The following is a 9,044-nucleotide window of genomic DNA, read 5'->3' as shown; positions in this document are numbered from 1 at the left end:
TTGGGTGTGCTCACGCTCTCTCTCTCTAAAACTAAATAAATCTTTTTTTAAAAAGTCACTTCTTTCCCTGTCTCACTTGTCACCAGGCCCTGATGTCTGCTTTATTTTTGTTTTCTCAATACCATCCAGCAGAGCACTTCTCAACCCTACAGACCTTTCAAAATGCAGATGTCTGACCCTACTATACACCAACTAGATCAAAATCTCTGGCTTGAGAATATATATTGTGGGTATCAAAAAGGTAGTCATAAAAAACGTAATATATTATCTTTTACATAATTTTATTGATTGCCAAAAAATAAAACAGTAATAATATTTATATCAGTTCTTAAAATATATTAGTCATTAATAATCAATACATTATAAATCACTTAAATAAATAAGTATATCTCCAAATGGCATCTATTGTATTCTTAGGATCCACAAGTTCCATTAGAATTTTTAGAGTTTATGTTTCAATTTCAATGATCACTTAAAAACAGCCTTTACATGCTATTTAAAAAATCTTTGAAGTGATAATTCTCAACTGAAAGACATGTTCATTGAATGAGACTTTAATTTCTTAAGTTAGTCTTTCTCAAAGTTTCAGGAAACAGAGCTACAAAGAAATTGGAAATTAATGTATCAACAAATTACACAAGTGACAAAATTATATTTGTACACAAAAGGCTAGAAATAGAGCCCATTTGTTATCAGGAGAGTCATTTGTTTTGTTTTTAGAAAAGATAAGATACCATAGTACACAGTAGTGATATTTAAATGCTAGTACATAGTATCAAATCAATACCAAAAGAAAAAAAAAATCACCGTTCATGATTAATGGCATAAGTCAGTAGCATCGATGGGAATTAAATGAATTGAAGGATGTTTCTGTGACTCAACTAATAGAATGATATTGAAAAGGAAAGTTATGGGCTAGATTCAGGGCTATGTGTTTGTTAGTAGCCTTGCTGTATGCTACATCAGCACATCATAAACTCCATAGGAGCAGGGGTTTGTCGTATTCTCCTCTGCCTACAACAGCACCAAGTCTATAGAGACACTGGGCAACATTTCTGAAATAATGAACACTATCTTCCTCTTATTATCTTGTTATTTTCCTATATCCTTCATTTCTTTCTTTTTAAACCTTGCATTTCTTTAAGTTACCTTAAATCCTACATGAACGAGGTAGGATATTAGAAAACCAATATACTTTTTTTTATTATTCACGAGAGTCAGAGAGAGAGAGAGAGAGAGGCAGAGGCAGAGGGAGAGGGAGAGGGAGAAGCAGGCTCCCCGCAGAGCAGGGAGCCCGATGCGGGACTCGATCCCAGGACTCTGGGATCATGACCTGAGCTGAAGGCAGACACCCAACCATCTGAGCCACCCAGGCGCCCAAATCAATATACTTTTAAAGAATTGGATGTAAGGGGATTCCCGTAAGTAGCATGTCTCCTTGACTTTGCCTCTGGAGGGCTGTCTGCTGCATTCTGTCAGGTCAACCACCACACTGGTCCATCTCCCATCCTGGGAGTTCAGCTCATGTCCCACTGATTGAACTGTCCTGTATGTTTTTACTATGGAACTGTCCAGTTAAATAGTTGGTACAATGCATTTGAATTTCTTGGTAAAATGCCACACCCTCCAAAGACGTGCCAAAGTGTAGCTAAGAGGAACTAATGGGTACCATTTTTCTCCAGAGGTAACTGATGGGGGCACCCTGCAGGCTACTTCCTCTCAGGCATAGAGCTCTTGTCTCTCTAGGGAGGAACTCCCACTGGCTGGCCAGTGAAGGGGGTGTCCAAACCTGCCTCCTCCCTCTGCTAGGGATGCCTTTTCTACTTCCTCTTCTGTGTGGGGATTGGAAAGCACTGAGCCCTGACTTCTCTTGTCTCATTTCACTTCCTCACCCACTAACCCACTCTTTGACCAGGTGCTGAGTGCCCTCAACACTACTCTTTCTGCCTAAAAATGAATGAAACTAATTTCTGATTTGGGGGTGACTACAAATGCTAATGTTAGAAGGACGAGCTTAAAAGGTTCAACTTCCCTATGAGCACTCAGTAGTATACAGAATTGCTGAATCATTATATTGTATAGCTGAAATATAACTCTGTATGTTAATGACACTTCAATGCAACAAAGAAAAAAGAAAATACCTCCTGGCAACATTTATTTTTTTATTTTATTTTTTTAAAGATTTTATTTATTTATTTGAGAGAGAGAGAGAGAGAAATCACAGAGGGAAAGTGAGGGAGAAGCAGGCTCCCCGCTGAGCAGAGACCCCCGACACAGGACTCGATCCCAGGACCCCAGGATCATGACCTGAGCTGAAAGCCGATGCCCAACTGACCAAGCTACCCAGGCGCCCCCCTCCTGGCAACATTTAAAAGTGAATGGTGGGGCGCCTGGGTGGCGCAGCCAGTTAAGCGTCCGACTCTTGATTTCAGCTCAGGTCATGATCTCAGGGTCCTGGGATCAAGCCCCAGTCATGCTCCGTGCTCAGCACAGAGTCTGCTTGTCCCTCTCCCTCTGCTCCTCCCCCCACCACTCAAACAAATAGATAAATAAAATCTTTAAAAATAAATAAGTAAAAGTTAATGGTAAATTGACACAGCCATTAAGAGAAACAATATGGAGATTTGTCAAAAACACTAAAAATATAGCTATCCTATGATCCAGCAATCCCACTTCTGGCTATATATCCAAATGAAATAAAACCACTTTCTCACAGAGGTATCTACACTCCCATGTTCATTATTCAGCGTCACCAAGACATGGAAACAACAGAAGCGTCTGTTGACAGATAAATGGATAAGAAAATTGTGATATATATATATGCATATATATGAATATATGGATTATATCTGCATATATACACACACATATTATCCAGCCTTTGAAAAGGAAGGAAAGGGGTGCCTGGGTGGCTCAGTTGTTAAGCGTCTGCCTTCGGCTCAGGTCATGATCCCAGGGTCCTGGGATCGAGTCCCGCATCGGGCTCCGTGCTCGGCGGGAAGTCTGCTTCTCCCTCTCCCACTCCCCGCCCCCACCACTTGTGTTCCTGCTGTCTCTCTCTCAAATAAATAAATAAAGTCTTAAAAAAATAAAAAAATAAAAAATAAAAAGGAAGGAAATCCTGCTCTTTGTGACATGAATAAAATTGGAGGACATTATGCTAAAAGAAATAAGCCACCCACAGAAAAATAAATAACGCATGATCTCATTTATGTGTGGAATCTAAAAATAAAAGTTGAATTAACAGTAGCAGACATTAGAATGGTGTTTCCCAGGGCCTCAGAGGTAGAGGAAAAGGAAGATGGTAGTCAAAGGGTACAAACATTCAGGTATGAGTAAGTTCTGGAAACCTAATTAGAGAATAGAAAAAAATAAAAAGATTCAATCTCACACTTGATGAGAAAGAGGTCTTTGAATACCAGCTCCCACTTAAATGCCCGTAATCCCTGCTTCTTGCCACAATAACACAAGGCATGTCTGGATGTTACCACACAAAGTAAACCTTTGTAGCAGATTTGGGATTTCAGGGACCTAGCTAGGGGACCAAGTTTTCATTTTGCCAAATAAGGACATTAAAAAAACAAATAGATGAAAGGGGAGGATTTACTGCCCACAATCTATAATGACCATAATTTCACAACAGAAAGGACATTTTAATAACAAAATGTCAAAAAAGCTATAATGTTTGAATAAAAGGCAAGCCCTTCAATTGAATAAATTTTTACATGCTCTTTCAAAATCTCACCATTTTGTTCTCGTTCCCCTTATTCCACGAAACCAAATGAACTGTAGTCAGCCAGAAGTCTTGCAACAACTGAGTGTAAGGCAGGGGTATTTTCCCCTAAAGCTGTGTGACCTTGAGCAGCTTACTCAGGGCTGCCCAGCCCTAGTCCCCTGACCAAAGATGCAAATGAGGCAATGTGGATAAGGCACTGTGCCAACCCAACGGTGCCAATGACACACGATTTAGGATTAAATGAAACCAAGGATGTGGCCAACAAAAGGTCTCGAGCAAAGGTAACAATTATTTCAAGAGTACATTTCTCTCCAAGTTCTATAAAATGCAAATAGACTAGCAAGAGTCCCAAATATACCATGAAGTATACACACATATTAAATAAAGTTAAATATTAAGCTAGAATTTTAAAATTAAAATTATGTAGTGTGTTGAATTATTACAATGTATTAAATATTAAAATTAAAATGTATTATACCTTGACTTTGGCCCATCTGAATCTCAGGTGCTAAGTAGGAGCAGGCGTATATTAACTGGGTAGTAAAAGTGTACAGTGGAGAAAACATCTAGCTGGACAGAAGGAGGTGGGCAGTGTGATCCGAGCGCCCTGACATTGCCACTAAGTATGGCTATTGCCTTAGGAAAGTTTCATCTTTCTGTGTTCGGTTTTCTCAGACATAAATGAGGAAGTTTGATTAAAATGCTCTCTTAGAGCCAGTTCAGCCTGACAATGCTTAATGTCATATACAATAGTGTATTATCTCTCCGAGAATTTGAGAGCCTCGGAGAATGAGAAGGATGAGCTGTATCTTCTAAACCGCGAACCACTAGATTACCCTCTAAGGCTTAAGGATGCACAATGCGGGATCCTCAAAAGTACAACACCCACTCCCCTGATCCAAAAAGCCAAAGGGTACAACCCAATTAGTCCCTAAGTCAACGTGTGGACGTAAGCATCCATTGTGGACAAACAAAAGAGCTGTAAATATTCTCCAGGCCCCTCCCTCTCCCTGGTGGCCCTTCCTCTTAGATTTGCACCCTGCCCTGCCATGGGTGGCTAAGAACCACCTTTTACCGAAGGCAGACAATGGCAGCCATGTTACCTGCATTCTCTCTTCAACCTTGACACAATCCTGCAAGGTTTGTATTATTAACTCCATAATATGATTTTAAAAATTGAGGTTCAGAACAGGTTAAGTATAGTCCAACATCACAACGTGAGGGCAGGATTCAATCTGGGACCTTCTGTGACTCTAAAGCCTGTGCTCTGTTCCGCTTGGTGGCAATGTTGCACCCCCCACACCTCTGAAGACTAGATCAAAAACCATCCAAGGTGCCTCAGGGTCATGATCCTTGCATTCACCAGTGGTTGCTCCTGGGGAATTTCAGGGAACCTCTCTTTAGACTCTGACCTTAGGAAGACCAGCTGCTCTCTGCTGTCTGAAAGCTCTCCTTCCTAGAGAGATAAGGAGGTATGGAAGCGCCAACCACTTTCTGCAGCATGAAGTCTCAGCATATAAGCTCCAGGCCAACTGGAAACTTTGGGGTACCCAGTACAGTCACAGACCCCAGCTTTTCTGACTTTAATAACTAGTCTGACATTCAGTCCCAACCTGGTTTACTCAGATCAGATTCTAAACCTTTGCTATGCAAGGTGAGCTCCAGGGATCAGCAACATCTTAGCATCCTCTGGGAGCGTGTTATAAGTGAGGAGTCTCAGCCCCACACAGTCCTACTGAATCAGAAACTGCAGTTAGCAAGATGCTCCATGTGATTTGAATGCACATTCAAGATTTAAAAACACTGTTCTAGAATCACCTATGGAGTTTTAAAAAAGTGTGAATTTCCAGAAACTAGAGTCCAAAATTACAGAGAAATGGGGTGGAGGAATAGTGGGATGTCCAAATACACCTTTTTTTTTTCCCCCTAACTAGTTTTCTTGTGGTCTCCTATTCTCAAGAAAACTCAAGTCCTTTCTGGAAGGAATCAAAGATCAACTTTGTCTTGTCAATAGCTGTACCCACAGCCAACAGACAGCTCCCTCCTCCCAGGAACAGTGTTGATGACTTCATACTGGCCCTCTCTAGGGCAGAGCTCCATTTTCATCCAGTAAATGAATGGAATAATTCTGCTTATCAGTTTTCCCCTCTGCTCCAATCTTCTGCCCACAATTCACAGGGAGGTTTATACTATTGTCTCCATATCAACAGCAGAACTCCTATATATTTTCTTTTCTTCTCACCCACTGCCTTAACCTGGTATGAAAGAAGGAAGGAAGGAAGTTGGAAGGGAGGGAACAAATCAATATGTATTATATACCTACTGTGTGCCAGACCCAGCTCATCCCCCAAAACAGTTAACATATATTTCTCATTTAACATACATAAAAATATGTAAGATTGGTATTAATGCCCCAATTTTCAGAAGTGGAAACCAAAGTTCAGGTAGGTTAAAACTCTCCCAAAGCCAGGTTTCTAAACAGGATCTAATACGAAAGTTTTGCTGCGTTCTTTCTACTACTCCCAACTTGTTTGCACATAACAGTATATAAATAAACATTGTTACTGAGATGTATTCCCATACCATAAAATTCAATTTGGTGGCTTTTAGTATATTCACACAATTACAAAACTGTCACAACCATCTAATTCCACAGCACTTCCATTACCTCAAAAAGAAACCCCAAACCAATAAGCAGTCACTTCTCATTCCCCTGTCTCCCCCCAACCCCTGCACCCTTTCCCTGCCCCCCCATACCCAGAAAATACTTGATCTCTATTAGTTTGCATCTTCTGGATATTTCATATAAGTGCTTTCATACATTATGTGGTCTTTGTGTCTGGCTTCTTTCACTTAGCATACTGTTTTCAAGGCTCATCCATGTTGTAGCATCTATCAGTACTTCATTCCTTTTTATAGCTGAATAGAATTCCATTGTTGGATATACCATATTTTGGTATCCATTCAAGAGTTAATGGACACTTGGGTTGTTTCCACCTTTTAGCTTTAGGAATAATGCTCCTGTAAACATTCATGTACAAGTTTTTGTGTGGACAAATGTTTTCAATTTTCTTGAGTATATACCTAAGAATGGAGTGGCTGGGTCATATAATAGTAACTCTGTGTTTAATTTTTTGAAGAATTGCCAAACTGTTTTCCAAATTGATTACCTTTCCACTGGCAATACATGAGGGTTACAATTTTTCCATATCCTTGTCAACACTTGTTATCTGTCATTTAGCCATCCTACTGGCTGTGAAGTGGTATCTCTTTGTGGTTTTATTTGCATTTTCCTAATAACTAATAATGAGCATCTTTTCATGTGCTCTTTGGCCTTTGTATATCTTCTTTGGAGAAAGTACTTGTTGCCCATTTTTAATTAGGATACTTGTCTTTTTATTGTTGAGTTGTAAATGTTCTTTATATATTCTGGGTACTAGGCCCTTATCAGATAAACAATCTGCAAATATTTTCTCCCACTATTTAGGTAGTCTTTTTACTTTCTTGATTTGAATGCACCCACCTTGAGGTAATTTTCTAGATGGTATGGAGTTAAGGGTTCAATTTCATTCTTCTGCATGTGGATATATGGTGTTCTAGCACCATTTGTTGAATAACTATTCTTTCCCCCATCAAACTGTCTTGGCACCCCTGTCAAAAATCAGTTGATTATAAACGTATGGGTTTATTTCTGGACTCTCGACTCTATTCCATTGATCTATATATGTCTATCCTTATGCTAGTATGGCGCTGTCTTGATCCCTATAGCTTAGTAGTAAGTTCTGAAATTGTAGTCAGTGTGAGTCTTCCAACTTTGTTGTTACTGTTGTTTTTTCAAGACCATTTTGGCTATTCTGGGTCCCGTTAGATATAAGTCTTACATTTCTTTTGTTAAATTTATTTGATATTTTTATTGAATATCTTCAAGTTTACTGACACTTTCTCTTGCTAGTTAAAATCTGTTGTTAAGCCCTTCTACTGAAATTTTCATTTCAGTCATCGTACTTTTCCACAGCAGAATTTCTATGTTTTTTTAATCATTTTTATCTCCTTAATATTTTTTATTGAGTGAGACATTATTCTCACACTTCCCTTTCACTCTCTAGACATGGTTTCTTTTACTTCTTTGACTGTATTTATAATACTTGAGATAACATCTCTGCTAAGTCTAACATCTAGGCCTCCTTAAGGACAGTTTCTTTTGCTTGGGAGCTGTTTTCCTGTGTACTGACCATACTTTCTTGTTCCTCTGCATGTCTTATAATTTTTTGTTGAAAACTGGACATTTGAAAAATATAATGTGGTCATTCTGGATATGTAATACCCCTCCCTCCCAAGGTTTGCTGTATTTTCCATTGGTCATTATTGTTTGTTGTTGCTGCTAACGTCTGTTTAGTGACTTTTATAAATTAATTCTGTGAAGTCTATTTTCTTTATCATGCATGGCCACTGAAGTTTCCGCTCCATTCACTTGGTGGTCAAGTACTAAAACCTGAGAATTCAGATTTATAGGCAATTTCCAGACAAGTCACATAGTGACAACTATCTGAAATGAGGCTTTCTGGAGAGCTCCAAGCCCACTATGTCTCCTTCCATTGGCTATTTGTTTGCCGGTCTGCAGGGCTCCCATAGTGGCAAAGCTGTTGGTTTCTTTTTTTTTTTTTTCAAAGTTTACTGAGTGATAGTAAAGTGATAGCACAAAGCTCCCAAAGAGGACCCGAGGGGGTTGCCCACGGCAGTTTCTAAGGCTAGTACAGAGGTGTGGTGAGAGGGGTATAAATAAGCCAAGTTAAAACGTCACAGTGCTCTTTGCGCTCAATGAGATCCAGCCATTTTTCTTAAACAAATGCTCCTCAGATTTTTGCAAGCCTTTGGTTAATTTCAAGAGTTCCAAAAAAGTTGATTTTGACTGTTTTTGCTAGTGTTCTCACTGCTTTTCTGGAGATTTTTCAGAGGTTCTTGCTTTACCAGTCTGTGAGTACTTCTCTTGAAGAAACATTTATAAATATCACCTTGATTCGATTCTATTTTTTTTTTTGGTTTCCTTTCTACTCACATAGTACTCCTTCAGTAAGTAAATCATAAAAATCAGAGAAGAGATATAAGAAAACATATTTTCTGACTTTTTAGTAGTTTCCTTGTGCTATAGTGCTATGGAGGGATATGTCAGGAGCAAGGTGGACCAAAGCTGTTTCTTTCCAGGAAATAAATATAAATCCAAAAGCACACTGGAGACAAGTTCAATAAAGGAGAGCTAGAAAAGGATATGTAATATTCCAAGAAAAGAGAGTTTTTACGCCTGAATTCC

Source organism: Zalophus californianus, chromosome 11, assembly GCF_009762305.2.
Source record: "Zalophus californianus isolate mZalCal1 chromosome 11, mZalCal1.pri.v2, whole genome shotgun sequence".
In the NCBI taxonomy this organism is placed as follows: Eukaryota; Metazoa; Chordata; class Mammalia; order Carnivora; family Otariidae; genus Zalophus; species Zalophus californianus.
The sequence above is the reverse complement of the archived record's forward strand: the minus strand, read 5'-3'. Positions refer to the sequence as shown.